The sequence below is a fragment of the Ranitomeya variabilis genome, chromosome 1 (genome assembly GCF_051348905.1).
Source record: "Ranitomeya variabilis isolate aRanVar5 chromosome 1, aRanVar5.hap1, whole genome shotgun sequence".
Lineage (NCBI taxonomy): Eukaryota > Metazoa > Chordata > Amphibia > Anura > Dendrobatidae > Ranitomeya > Ranitomeya variabilis.
Window position 1 is genome coordinate 911,717,253 of NC_135232.1, and position 12,547 is coordinate 911,729,799.

At 48.0% G+C, this 12,547-nt stretch overlaps 36 pseudogenes; all 36 read right to left on the reverse strand.

Moving 5' to 3' along the window:
* Positions 1 to 90: 90 nt before the first annotated feature.
* Positions 91 to 264, reverse strand: LOC143795847 (U2 spliceosomal RNA; annotated as a pseudogene).
* A 176-nt stretch (positions 265 to 440) lies between these two features.
* Positions 441 to 614, reverse strand: LOC143796264 (U2 spliceosomal RNA; annotated as a pseudogene).
* Positions 615 to 812: 198 nt separating this feature from the next.
* On the reverse strand, positions 813 to 964 carry LOC143796600 (U2 spliceosomal RNA; annotated as a pseudogene).
* Positions 965 to 1,142: 178 nt separating this feature from the next.
* LOC143794886 (U2 spliceosomal RNA) lies at positions 1,143 to 1,314 on the reverse strand (annotated as a pseudogene).
* A 176-nt stretch (positions 1,315 to 1,490) lies between these two features.
* On the reverse strand, positions 1,491 to 1,664 carry LOC143796509 (U2 spliceosomal RNA; annotated as a pseudogene).
* Positions 1,665 to 1,862: 198 nt separating this feature from the next.
* Positions 1,863 to 2,014, reverse strand: LOC143794776 (U2 spliceosomal RNA; annotated as a pseudogene).
* A 176-nt stretch (positions 2,015 to 2,190) lies between these two features.
* LOC143795622 (U2 spliceosomal RNA) lies at positions 2,191 to 2,364 on the reverse strand (annotated as a pseudogene).
* A 176-nt stretch (positions 2,365 to 2,540) lies between these two features.
* Positions 2,541 to 2,714, reverse strand: LOC143794251 (U2 spliceosomal RNA; annotated as a pseudogene).
* A 176-nt stretch (positions 2,715 to 2,890) lies between these two features.
* LOC143797061 (U2 spliceosomal RNA) lies at positions 2,891 to 3,064 on the reverse strand (annotated as a pseudogene).
* A 176-nt stretch (positions 3,065 to 3,240) lies between these two features.
* On the reverse strand, positions 3,241 to 3,414 carry LOC143796682 (U2 spliceosomal RNA; annotated as a pseudogene).
* A 176-nt stretch (positions 3,415 to 3,590) lies between these two features.
* On the reverse strand, positions 3,591 to 3,764 carry LOC143795848 (U2 spliceosomal RNA; annotated as a pseudogene).
* Positions 3,765 to 3,940: 176 nt separating this feature from the next.
* On the reverse strand, positions 3,941 to 4,114 carry LOC143795990 (U2 spliceosomal RNA; annotated as a pseudogene).
* A 176-nt stretch (positions 4,115 to 4,290) lies between these two features.
* Positions 4,291 to 4,464, reverse strand: LOC143795849 (U2 spliceosomal RNA; annotated as a pseudogene).
* A 138-nt stretch (positions 4,465 to 4,602) lies between these two features.
* LOC143794613 (U2 spliceosomal RNA) lies at positions 4,603 to 4,814 on the reverse strand (annotated as a pseudogene).
* A 197-nt stretch (positions 4,815 to 5,011) lies between these two features.
* On the reverse strand, positions 5,012 to 5,163 carry LOC143794285 (U2 spliceosomal RNA; annotated as a pseudogene).
* Positions 5,164 to 5,339: 176 nt separating this feature from the next.
* LOC143794223 (U2 spliceosomal RNA) lies at positions 5,340 to 5,513 on the reverse strand (annotated as a pseudogene).
* A 176-nt stretch (positions 5,514 to 5,689) lies between these two features.
* On the reverse strand, positions 5,690 to 5,863 carry LOC143797062 (U2 spliceosomal RNA; annotated as a pseudogene).
* A 176-nt stretch (positions 5,864 to 6,039) lies between these two features.
* On the reverse strand, positions 6,040 to 6,213 carry LOC143796684 (U2 spliceosomal RNA; annotated as a pseudogene).
* Positions 6,214 to 6,389: 176 nt separating this feature from the next.
* On the reverse strand, positions 6,390 to 6,563 carry LOC143795850 (U2 spliceosomal RNA; annotated as a pseudogene).
* Positions 6,564 to 6,739: 176 nt separating this feature from the next.
* LOC143795991 (U2 spliceosomal RNA) lies at positions 6,740 to 6,913 on the reverse strand (annotated as a pseudogene).
* A 176-nt stretch (positions 6,914 to 7,089) lies between these two features.
* On the reverse strand, positions 7,090 to 7,263 carry LOC143795851 (U2 spliceosomal RNA; annotated as a pseudogene).
* Positions 7,264 to 7,401: 138 nt separating this feature from the next.
* On the reverse strand, positions 7,402 to 7,613 carry LOC143794614 (U2 spliceosomal RNA; annotated as a pseudogene).
* A 197-nt stretch (positions 7,614 to 7,810) lies between these two features.
* LOC143801612 (U2 spliceosomal RNA) lies at positions 7,811 to 7,962 on the reverse strand (annotated as a pseudogene).
* A 175-nt stretch (positions 7,963 to 8,137) lies between these two features.
* Positions 8,138 to 8,312, reverse strand: LOC143795560 (U2 spliceosomal RNA; annotated as a pseudogene).
* Positions 8,313 to 8,488: 176 nt separating this feature from the next.
* On the reverse strand, positions 8,489 to 8,662 carry LOC143794985 (U2 spliceosomal RNA; annotated as a pseudogene).
* A 176-nt stretch (positions 8,663 to 8,838) lies between these two features.
* LOC143797376 (U2 spliceosomal RNA) lies at positions 8,839 to 9,009 on the reverse strand (annotated as a pseudogene).
* A 176-nt stretch (positions 9,010 to 9,185) lies between these two features.
* LOC143796685 (U2 spliceosomal RNA) lies at positions 9,186 to 9,359 on the reverse strand (annotated as a pseudogene).
* A 176-nt stretch (positions 9,360 to 9,535) lies between these two features.
* LOC143794986 (U2 spliceosomal RNA) lies at positions 9,536 to 9,709 on the reverse strand (annotated as a pseudogene).
* Positions 9,710 to 9,885: 176 nt separating this feature from the next.
* On the reverse strand, positions 9,886 to 10,059 carry LOC143801409 (U2 spliceosomal RNA; annotated as a pseudogene).
* A 198-nt stretch (positions 10,060 to 10,257) lies between these two features.
* On the reverse strand, positions 10,258 to 10,409 carry LOC143796190 (U2 spliceosomal RNA; annotated as a pseudogene).
* A 176-nt stretch (positions 10,410 to 10,585) lies between these two features.
* LOC143794987 (U2 spliceosomal RNA) lies at positions 10,586 to 10,759 on the reverse strand (annotated as a pseudogene).
* Positions 10,760 to 10,935: 176 nt separating this feature from the next.
* Positions 10,936 to 11,109, reverse strand: LOC143794741 (U2 spliceosomal RNA; annotated as a pseudogene).
* A 174-nt stretch (positions 11,110 to 11,283) lies between these two features.
* Positions 11,284 to 11,458, reverse strand: LOC143795547 (U2 spliceosomal RNA; annotated as a pseudogene).
* Positions 11,459 to 11,634: 176 nt separating this feature from the next.
* LOC143797377 (U2 spliceosomal RNA) lies at positions 11,635 to 11,805 on the reverse strand (annotated as a pseudogene).
* A 176-nt stretch (positions 11,806 to 11,981) lies between these two features.
* On the reverse strand, positions 11,982 to 12,155 carry LOC143796686 (U2 spliceosomal RNA; annotated as a pseudogene).
* A 176-nt stretch (positions 12,156 to 12,331) lies between these two features.
* LOC143794989 (U2 spliceosomal RNA) lies at positions 12,332 to 12,505 on the reverse strand (annotated as a pseudogene).
* Positions 12,506 to 12,547: the final 42 nt, after the last annotated feature.

Genomic DNA, 12,547 nt, shown 5'->3' on the forward strand with positions numbered 1-12,547 from the left:
AGACATTTCCAGAAACTCTGGATGCTCTGTCGATGACAGTTCTGCGGTGTGCATGTGTTCAAGCTGTGCGCAACGCGTTTTGAATCTGCATAACCACACCCTCCATCCCCGTGAAGGTTCCGTGTGACAAAGCAAGCTCCATTTCCAGCTCCCTGTTCCAAAAATCCATTTAATATATGGTCCCCAAATAGGGGACGTATCAGATATTAAACTAATAAGAACAGACACTACGCTTGATCTTGAGCCATTTGGCAGAGAAGAGATGATCAGAAATGGTTTGCCACTTGGGCCGCACCAAGGCCTACAACCGACACCCACTGTGGAGACGTAGCAAAAGATTGCCGCAGGGAAGACATTTCCAGAAACTCTGGATGCTCTGTCGATGACAGTTCTGCGGTGTGCATGTGTTCAAGCTCTGAGCAACGCGTTTTGAATCTGCATAACCACACCCTCCATCCCCGTGAAGGTTCCGTGCGACAAAGCAAGCTCCATTTCCAGCTCCCTGTTCCAAAAATCCATTTAATATATGGTCCCCAAATAGGGGACGTATCAGATATTAAACTAATAAGGACAGACACTACACTTGATCTTGAGCCATTTGGCCGAGAAAAGTTGATCAGAAATGGTTTGCCACTTGGGCCGCACCAAGGCCTACAACCGACACCCACTGTGGAGACGTAGCAAAAGATTGCCGCAGGGAAGACATTTCCAGAAACTCTGGATGCTCTGTCGATGACAGTTCTGCGGTGTGCATGTGTTCAAGCTGTGCGCAACGCGTTTTGAATCTGCATAACCACACCCTCCATCCCCGTGAAGGTTCCGTGTGACAGATCAAGCTCCATTTCCAGCTCCCTGTTCCAAAAATCCATTTAATATATGGTCCCCAAATAGGGGACGTATCAGATATTAAACTAATAAGAACAGACACTACGCTTGATCTTGAGCCATTTGGCCGAGAAGAGATGATCAGAAATGGTTTGCCACTTGGGCCGCACCAAGGCCTACAACCGACATCCACTGTGGAGATGTAGCAAAAGATCGCCGCAGGGAAGACATTTCCAGAAACTCTGGATGCTCTATCGATGACAGTTCTGCGGTGTGCATGTGTTCAAGCTGTGCGCAACGCGTTTTGAATCTGCATAACCACACCCTCCATCCCCGTGAAGGTTGCGTGCGACAAAGCAAGCTCCATTTCCAGCTCCCTGTTCCAAAAATCCATTTAATATATGGTCCCCAAATAGGGGACGTATCAGGTATTAAACTAATAAGAACAGACACTACGCTTGATCTTGAGCCATTTGGCCGAGAAGAGATGATCAGAAATGGTTTGCCACTTGGGCCGCACCAAGGCCTACAACCGACACCAACTGTGGAGACGTAGCAAAAGATTGCCGCAGGGAAGACATTTCCAGAAACTCTGGATGCTCTGTCGACGACAGTTCTGCGGTGTGCATGTGTTCAAGCTGTGCGCAACGCATTTTGAATCTGCCTAACCACACCCTCCATCCCCGTGAAGGTTCCGTGTGACAAAGCAAGCTCCATTTCCAGCTCCCTGTTCCAAAAATCCATTTAATATATGGTCCCCAAATAGGGGACGCATCAGATATTAAACTAATAAGAACAGACACTACGCTTGATCTTGAGCCATTTGGCCGAGAAGAGATGATCAGAAATGGTTTGCCACTTGGGCCGCACCAAGGCCTACAACCGACATCCACTGTGGAGACGTAGCAAAAGATCGCCGCAGGGAAGACATTTCCAGAAACTCTGGATGCTCTATCGATGACAGTTCTGCGGTGTGCATGTGTTCAAGCTGTGCGCAACGCGTTTTGAATCTGCATAACCACACCCTGCATCCCCGTGAAGGTTCCGTGCGACAAAGCAAGCTCCATTTCCAGCTCCCTGTTCCAAAAATCCATTTAATATATGGTCCCCAAATAGGGGACGTATCAGATGTTAAACTAATAAGAACAGACACTACACTTGATCTTGAGCCATTTGGCCGAGAAGAGTTGATCAGAAATGGTTTGCCACTTGGGCCGCACCAAGGCCTACAACCGACACCCACTGTGGAGACGTAGCAAAAGATTGCCGCAGGGAAGACATTTCCAGAAACTCTGGATGCTCTGTTGATGACAGTTCTGCGGTGTGCATGTGTTCAAGCTGTGCGCAACGCGTTTTGAATCTGCATAACCACACCCTCCATCCCCGTGAAGGTTCCGTGTGACAAAGCAAGCTCCATTTCCAGCTCCCTGTTCCAAAAATCCATTTAATATATGGTCCCCAAATAGGGGACGTATCAGATATTAAACTAATAAGAACAGACACTACGCTTGATCTTGAGCCATTTGGCCAAGAAGAGATGATCAGAAATGGTTTGCCACTTGGGCCGCACCAAGGCCTACAACCGACTCCCACTGTGGAGACGTAGCAAAAGATTGCCGCAGGGAAGACTTTTCCAGAAACTCTGGATGATCTGTAGATGACAGTTCTGCGGTGTGCATGTGTTCAAGCTGTGCGAAACGCATTTTGAATCTGCATAACCACACCCTCCACCCCCGTGAAGGTTCCGTGCGACAAAGCAAGCTCCATTTCCAGCTCCCTGTTCCAAAAATCCATTTAATATATGGTCCCCAAATAGGGGACGTATCAGATATTAAACTAATAAGAACAGACACTACGCTTGATCTTGAGCCATTTGGCCGAGAAGAGATGATCAGAAATGGTTTGCCACTTGGGCCGCACCAAGGCCTACAACCGACACCCACTGTGGAGACGTAGCAAAAGATTGCCGCAGGGAAGACATTTCCAGAAACTCTGGATGCTCTGTCGATGACAGTTCTGCGGTGTGCATGTGTTCAAGCTGTGCGCAACGCGTTTTGAATCTGCATAACCACACCCTCCATCCCCGTGAAGGTTCCGTGTGACAAAGCAAGCTCCATTTCCAGCTCCCTGTTCCAAAAATCCATTTAATATATGGTCCCCAAATAGGGGACGTATCAGATATTAAACTAATAAGAACAGACACTACGCTTGATCTTGATCCATTTGGCCGAGAAGAGATGATCAGAAATGGTTTGCCACTTGGGCCGCACCAACGCCTACAACCGACACCCACTGTTAAGACGTAGCAAAAGATTGCCGCAGGGAAGACATTTCCAGAAACTCTGGATGCTCTGTTGATGACAGTTCTGCGGTGTGCATGTGTTCAAGCTGTGCGCAACGCGTTTTGAATCTGCATAACCACACCCTCCATCCCCGTGAAGGTTCCGTGTGACAAAGCAAGCTCCATTTCCAGCTCCCTGTTCCAAAAATCCATTTAATATATGGTCCCCAAATAGGGGACGTAACAGATATTAAACTAATAAGAACAGACACTACGCTTGATCTTGAGCCATTTGGCCGAGAAGAGATGATCAGAAATGGTTTGCCACTTGGGCCGCACCAAGGCCTACAACCGACACCCACTGTGGAGACGTAGCAAAAGATTGCCGCAGGGAAGACATTTCCAGAAACTCTGGATGCTCTGTCGATGACAGTTCTGCGGTGTGCATGTGTTCAAGCTGTGCGCAACGCGTTTTGAATCTGCATAACCACACCCTCCATCCCCGTGAAGGTTCCGTGTGACAAAGCAAGCTCCATTTCCAGCTCCCTGTTCCAAAAATCCATTTAATATATGGTCCCCAAATAGGGGACGTATCAGATATTAAACTAATAAGAACAGACACTACGCTTGATCTTGAGCCATTTGGCAGAGAAGAGATGATCAGAAATGGTTTGCCACTTGGGCCGCACCAAGGCCTACAACCGACACCCACTGTGGAGACGTAGCAAAAGATTGCCGCAGGGAAGACATTTCCAGAAACTCTGGATGCTCTGTCGATGACAGTTCTGCGGTGTGCATGTGTTCAAGCTCTGAGCAACGCGTTTTGAATCTGCATAACCACACCCTCCATCTCCGTGAAGGTTCCGTGCGACAAAGCAAGCTCCATTTCCAGCTCCCTGTTCCAAAAATCCATTTAATATATGGTCCCCAAATAGGGGACGTATCAGATATTAAACTAATAAGGACAGACACTACACTTGATCTTGAGCCATTTGGCCGAGAAGAGTTGATCAGAAATGGTTTGCCACTTGGGCCGCACCAAGGCCTACAACCGACACCCACTGTGGAGACGTAGCAAAAGATTGCCGCAGGGAAGACATTTCCAGAAACTCTGGATGCTCTGTCGATGACAGTTCTGCGGTGTGCATGTGTTCAAGCTGTGCGCAATGCGTTTTGAATCTGCATAACCACACCCTCCATCCCCGTGAAGGTTCCGTGTGACAAAGCAAGCTCCATTTCCAGCTCCCTGTTCCAAAAATCCATTTAATATATGGTCCCCAAATAGGGGACGTATCAGATATTAAACTAATAAGAACAGACACTACGCTTGATCTTGAGCCATTTGGCAGAGAAGAGATGATCAGAAATGGTTTGCCACTTGGGCCGCACCAAGGCCTACAACCGACACCCACTGTGGAGACATAGCAAAAGATTGCCGCAGGGAAGACATTTCCAGAAACTCTGGATGATCTGTCGATGACAGTTCTGCGGTGTGCATGTGTTCAAGCTGTGTGAAACGCGTTTTGAATCTGCATAACCACACCCTCCACCCCCGTGATGGTTCCGTGCGACAAAGCAAGCTCCATTTCCAGCTCCCTGTTCCAAAAATCCATTTAATATATGGTCCCCAAATAGGGGACGTATCAGATATTAAACTAATAAGAACAGACACTACGCTTGATCTTGAGCCATTTGGCCGAGAAGAGATGATCAGAAATGGTTTGCCACTTGGGCCGCACCAAGGCCTACAACCGACATCCACTGTGAGACGTAGCAAAAGATTGCCGCAGGGAAGACATTTCCAGAAACTCTGGATGCTCTATCGATGACAGTTCTGCGGTGTGCATGTGTTCAAGCTGTGCGCAACGCGTTTTGAATCTGCATAACCACACCCTCCATCCCCGTGAAGGTTCCGTGCGACAAAGCAAGCTCCATTTCCAGCTGCCTGTTCCAAAAATCCATTTCATATATGGTCCCCAAATAGGGGACGTATCAGATATTAAACTAATAAGAACAGACACTACACTTGATCTTGAGCCATTTGGCCGAGAAGAGATGATCAGAAATGGTTTGCCACTTGGGCCGCACCAAGGCCTACAGCCGACACCCACTGTGGAGACGTAGCAAAAGATTGCCGCAGGGAAGACATTTCCAGAAACTCTGGATGATCTGTCGATGACAGTTCTGCGGTGTGCATGTGTTCAAGCTGTGCGCAACGCGTTTTGAATCTGCATAACCACACCCTCCACCCCCGTGAAGGTTCCGTGCGACAAAGCAAGCTCCATTTCCAGCTCCCTGTTCCAAAAATCCATTTAATATATGGTCCCCAAATAGGGGACGTATCAGATATTAAACTAATAAGAACAGACACTACGCTTGATCTTGAGCCATTTGGCCGAGAAGAGATGATCAGAAATGGTTTGCCACTTGGGCCGCACCAAGGCCTACAACCGACACCCACTGTGGAGACGTAGCAAAAGATTGCCGCAGGGAAGACATTTCCAGAAACTCTGGATGCTCTGTCGATGACAGTTCTGCGGTGTGCATGTGTTCAAGCTGTGCGCAACGCGTTTTGAATCTGCATAACCACACCCTCCATCCCCGTGAAGGTTCCGTGTGACAAAGCAAGCTCCATTTCCAGCTCCCTGTTCCAAAAATCCATTTAATATATGGTCCCCAAATAGGGGACGTATCAGATATTAAACTAATAAGAACAGACACTACGCTTGATCTTGATCCATTTGGCCGAGAAGAGATGATCAGAAATGGTTTGCCACTTGGGCCGCACCAACGCCTACAACCGACACCCACTGTTAAGACGTAGCAAAAGATTGCCGCAGGGAAGACATTTCCAGAAACTCTGGATGCTCTGTTGATGACAGTTCTGCGGTGTGCATGTGTTCAAGCTGTGCGCAACGCGTTTTGAATCTGCATAACCACACCCTCCATCCCCGTGAAGGTTCCGTGTGACAAAGCAAGCTCCATTTCCAGCTCCCTGTTCCAAAAATCCATTTAATATATGGTCCCCAAATAGGGGACGTAACAGATATTAAACTAATAAGAACAGACACTACGCTTGATCTTGAGCCATTTGGCCGAGAAGAGATGATCAGAAATGGTTTGCCACTTGGGCCGCACCAAGGCCTACAACCGACACCCACTGTGGAGACGTAGCAAAAGATTGCCGCAGGGAAGACATTTCCAGAAACTCTGGATGCTCTGTCGATGACAGTTCTGCGGTGTGCATGTGTTCAAGCTGTGCGCAACGCGTTTTGAATCTGCATAACCACACCCTCCATCCCCGTGAAGGTTCCGTGTGACAAAGCAAGCTCCATTTCCAGCTCCCTGTTCCAAAAATCCATTTAATATATGGTCCCCAAATAGGGGACGTATCAGATATTAAACTAATAAGAACAGACACTACGCTTGATCTTGAGCCATTTGGCAGAGAAGAGATGATCAGAAATGGTTTGCCACTTGGGCCGCACCAAGGCCTACAACCGACACCCACTGTGGAGACGTAGCAAAAGATTGCCGCAGGGAAGACATTTCCAGAAACTCTGGATGCTCTGTCGATGACAGTTCTGCGGTGTGCATGTGTTCAAGCTCTGAGCAACGCGTTTTGAATCTGCATAACCACACCCTCCATCTCCGTGAAGGTTCCGTGCGACAAAGCAAGCTCCATTTCCAGCTCCCTGTTCCAAAAATCCATTTAATATATGGTCCCCAAATAGGGGACGTATCAGATATTAAACTAATAAGGACAGACACTACACTTGATCTTGAGCCATTTGGCCGAGAAGAGTTGATCAGAAATGGTTTGCCACTTGGGCCGCACCAAGGCCTACAACCGACACCCACTGTGGAGACGTAGCAAAAGATTGCCGCAGGGAAGACATTTCCAGAAACTCTGGATGCTCTGTCGATGACAGTTCTGCGGTGTGCATGTGTTCAAGCTGTGCGCAATGCGTTTTGAATCTGCATAACCACACCCTCCATCCCCGTGAAGGTTCCGTGTGACAAAGCAAGCTCCATTTCCAGCTCCCTGTTCCAAAAATCCATTTAATATATGGTCCCCAAATAGGGGACGTATCAGATATTAAACTAATAAGAACAGACACTACGCTTGATCTTGAGCCATTTGGCAGAGAAGAGATGATCAGAAATGGTTTGCCACTTGGGCCGCACCAAGGCCTACAACCGACACCCACTGTGGAGACATAGCAAAAGATTGCCGCAGGGAAGACATTTCCAGAAACTCTGGATGATCTGTCGATGACAGTTCTGCGGTGTGCATGTGTTCAAGCTGTGTGAAACGCGTTTTGAATCTGCATAACCACACCCTCCACCCCCGTGATGGTTCCGTGCGACAAAGCAAGCTCCATTTCCAGCTCCCTGTTCCAAAAATCCATTTAATATATGGTCCCCAAATAGGGGACGTATCAGATATTAAACTAATAAGAACAGACACTACGCTTGATCTTGAGCCATTTGGCCGAGAAGAGATGATCAGAAATGGTTTGCCACTTGGGCCGCACCAAGGCCTACAACCGACATCCACTGTGAGACGTAGCAAAAGATTGCCGCAGGGAAGACATTTCCAGAAACTCTGGATGCTCTATCGATGACAGTTCTGCGGTGTGCATGTGTTCAAGCTGTGCGCAACGCGTTTTGAATCTGCATAACCACACCCTCCATCCCCGTGAAGGTTCCGTGCGACAAAGCAAGCTCCATTTCCAGCTGCCTGTTCCAAAAATCCATTTAATATATGGTCCCCAAATAGGGGACGTATCAGATATTAAACTAATAAGAACAGACACTACACTTGATCTTGAGCCATTTGGCCGAGAAGAGATGATCAGAAATGGTTTGCCACTTGGGCCGCACCAAGGCCTACAGCCGACACCCACTGTGGAGACGTAGCAAAAGATTGCCGCAGGGAAGACATTTCCAGAAACTCTGGATGATCTGTCGATGACAGTTCTGCGGTGTGCATGTGTTCAAGCTGTGCGCAACGCGTTTTGAATCTGCATAACCACACCCTCCACCCCCGTGATGGTTCCGTGCGACAAAGCAAGCTCCATTTCCAGCTCCCTGTTCCAAAAATCCATTTAATATATGGTCCCCAAATAGGGGACGTATCAGATATTAAACTAATAAGAACAGACACTACGCTTGATCTTGAGCCATTTGGCCGAGAAGAGATGATCAGAAATGATTTGCCACTTGGGCCGCACCAAGGCCTACAACCGACACCCACTGTGGAGACGTAGCAAAAGATTGCCGCAGGGAAGACATTTCCAGAAACTCTGGATGCTCTGTCGATGACAGTTCTGCGGTGTGCATGTGTTCAAGCTGTGCGCAACGCGTTTTGAATCTGCATAACCACACCCTCCATCCCCGTGAAGGTTCCGTGTGACAAAGCAAGCTCCATTTCCAGCTCCCTGTTCCAAAAATCCATTTAATATATGGTCCCCAAATAGGGGACGTATCAGATATTAAACTAATAAGAACAGACACTACGCTTGATCTTGAGCCATTTGGCCGAGAAGAGATGATCAGAAATGGTTTGCCACTTGGGCCGCACCAAGGCCTACAACCGACACCCACTGTGGAGACGTAGCAAAAGATTGCCGCAGGGAAGACATTTCCAGAAACTCTGGATGCTCTGTCGATGACAGTTCTGCGGTGTGCATGTGTTCAAGCTGTGCGCAACGCGTTTTGAATCTGCATAACCACACCCTCCATCCCCGTGAAGGTTCCGTGTGACAAAGCAAGCTCCATTTCCAGCTCCCTGTTCCAAAAATCCATGTAATATATGGTCCCCAAATAGGGGACGTATCAGATATTAAACTAATAACAGACACTACGCTTGATCTTGATCCATTTGGCCGAGAAGAGATGATCAGAAATGGTTTGCCACTTGGGCCGCACCAAGGCCTACAACCGACACCCACTGTTAAGACGTAGCAAAAGATTGCCGCAGGGAAGACATTTCCAGAAACTCTGGATGCTCTGTCGATGACAGTTCTGCGGTGTGCATGTGTTCAAGCTGTGCGCAACGCGTTTTGAATCTGCATAACCACACCCTCCATCCCCGTGAAGGTTCCGTGTGACAAAGCAAGCTCCATTTCCAGCTCCCTGTTCCAAAAATCCATTTAATATATGGTCCCCAAATAGGGGACGTAACAGATATTAAACTAATAAGAACAGACACTACGCTTGATCTTGAGCCATTTGGCCGAGAAGAGATGATCAGAAATGGTTTGCCACTTGGGCCGCACCAAGGCCTACAACCGACACCCACTGTGGAGACGTAGCAAAAGATTGCCGCAGGGAAGACATTTCCAGAAACTCTGGATGCTCTGTCGACGACAGTTCTGCGGTGTGCATGTGTTCAAGCTGTGCGCAACGCGTTTTGAATCTGCATAACCACACCCTCCATCCCCGTGAAGGTTCCGTGTGACAAAGCAAGCTCCATTTCCAGCTCCCTGTTCCAAAAATCCATTTAATATATGGTCCCCAAATAGGGGACGTATCAGATATTAAACTAATAAGAACAGACACTACGCTTGATCTTGAGCCATTTGGCCGAGAAGAGATGATCAGAAATGGTTTGCCACTTGGGCCGCACCAAGGCCTACAACCGACACCAACTGTGGAGACGTAGCAAAAGATTGCCGCAGGGAAGACATTTCCAGAAACTCTGGATGCTCTGTCGATGACAGTTCTGCGGTGTGCATGTGTTCAAGCTGTGCGCAACGCGTTTTGAATCTGCATAACCACACCCTCCATCCCTGTGAAGGTTCCGTGCGACAAAGCAAGCTCCATTTCCAGCTCCCTGTTCCAAAAATCCATTTAATATATGGTCCCCAAATAGGGGACGTATCAGATATTAAACTAATAAGAACAGACACTACACTTGATCTTGAGCCATTTGGCCGAGAAGAGATGATCAGAAATGGTTTGCCACTTGGGCCGCACCAAGGCCTACAACCGACACCCACTGTGGAGACGTAGCAAAAGATTGCCGCAGGGAAGACATTTCCAGAAACTCTGGATGCTCTGTCGATGACAGTTCTGCGGTGTGCATGTGTTCAAGCTGTGCGCAACGCGTTTTGAATCTGCATAACCACACCCTTCATCCCCGTGAAGGTTCCATGTGACAAAGCAAGCTCCATTTCCAGCTCCCTGTTCCAAAAATCCATTTAATGTATGGTCCCCAAATAGGGGACGTATCAGATATTAAACTAATAAGAACAGACACTACGCTTGATCTTGAGCCATTTGGCCGAGAAGAGATGATCAGAAATGGTTTGCCACTTGGGCCGCACCAAGGCCTACAACCGACACCCACTGTGGAGACGTAGCAAAAGGTTGCCGCTGGGAAGACATTTCCAGAAACTCTGGATGCTCTGTCGATGACAGTTCTGCGGTGTGCATGTGTTCAAGCTGTGCGCAACGCATTTTGAATCTGCATAACCACACCCTCCATCCCCGTGAAGGTTCCGTGTGACAAAGCAAGCTCCATTTCCAGCTCCCTGTTCCAAAAATCCATTTAATATATGGTCCCCAAATAGGGGACGTATCAGATATTAAACTAATAAGAACAGACACTACGCTTGATCTTGAGCCATTTGGCCGAGAAGAGATGATCAGAAATGGTTTGCCACTTGGGCCGCACCAAGGCCTACAACCGACACCAACTGTGGAGACGTAGCAAAAGATTGCCGCAGGGAAGACATTTCCAGAAACTCTGGATGCTCTGTCGATGACAGTTCTGCGGTGTGCATGTGTTCAAGCTGTGCGCAACGCGTTTTGAATCTGCATAACCACACCCTCCATCCCCGTGAAGGTTCCGTGTGATAAAGCAAGCTCCATTTCCAGCTCCCTGTTCCAAAAATCCATTTAATATATGGTCCCCAAATAGGGGACGTATCAGATATTAAACTAATAAGAACAGACACTACGCTTGATCTTGAGCCATTTGGCCGAGAAGAGATGATCAGAAATGGTTTGCCACTTGGGCCGCACCAAGGCCTACAACCGACATCCACTGTGAGACGTAGCAAAAGATTGCCGCAGGGAAGACATTTCCAGAAACTCTGGATGCTCTGTCGATGACAGTTCTGCGGTGTGCATGTGTTCAAGCTGTGCGCAACGCGTTTTGAATCTGCATAACCACACCCTCCATCCCCGTGATGGTTCCGTGTGACAAAGCAAGCTCCATTTCCAGCTCCCTGTTCCAAAAATCCATTTAATATATGGTCCCCAAATAGGGGACGTATCAGATATTAAACTAATAAGAACAGACACTACGCTTGATCTTGAGCCATTTGGCCGAGAAGAGATGATCAGAAATGGTTTGCCACTTGGGCCGCACCAAGGCCTACAACCGACACCCACTGTGGAGACGTAGCAAAAGATTGCCGCAGGGAAGACATTTCCAGAAACTCTGGATGCTCTGTCGATGACAGTTCTGCGGTGTGCATGTGTTCAAGCTGTGCGCAACGCGTTTTGAATCTGCATAACCACACCCTCCATCCCCGTGAAGGTTCCGTGTGACAAAGCAAGCTCCATTTCCAGCTCCCTGTTCCAAAAATCCATGTAATATATGGTCCCCAAATAGGGGACGTATCAGATATTAAACTAATAACAGACACTACGCTTGATCTTGATCCATTTGGCCGAGAAGAGATGATCAGAAATGGTTTGCCACTTGGGCCGCACCAAGGCCTACAACCGACACCCACTGTTAAGACGTAGCAAAAGATTGCCGCAGGGAAGACATTTCCAGAAACTCTGGATGCTCTGTCGATGACAGTTCTGCGGTGTGCATGTGTTCAAGCTGTGCGCAACGCGTTTTGAATCTGCATAACCACACCCTCCATCCCCGTGAAGGTTCCGTGTGACAAAGCAAGCTCCATTTCCAGCTCCCTGTTCCAAAAATCCATTTAATATATGGTCCCCAAATAGGGGACGTAACAGATATTAAACTAATAAGAACAGACACTACGCTTGATCTTGAGCCATTTGGCCGAGAAGAGATGATCAGAAATGGTTTGCCACTTGGGCCGCACCAAGGCCTACAACCGACACCCACTGTGGAGACGTAGCAAAAGATTGCCGCAGGGAAGACATTTCCAGAAACTCTGGATGCTCTGTCGACGACAGTTCTGCGGTGTGCATGTGTTCAAGCTGTGCGCAACGCGTTTTGAATCTGCATAACCACACCCTCCATCCCCGTGAAGGTTCCGTGTGACAAAGCAAGCTCCATTTCCAGCTCCCTGTTCCAAAAATCCATTTAATATATGGTCCCCAAATAGGGGACGTATCAGATATTAAACTAATAAGAACAGACACTACGCTTGATCTTGAGCCATTTGGCCGAGAAGAGATGATCAGAAATGGTGTGCCACTTGGGCCGCACCAAGGCCTACA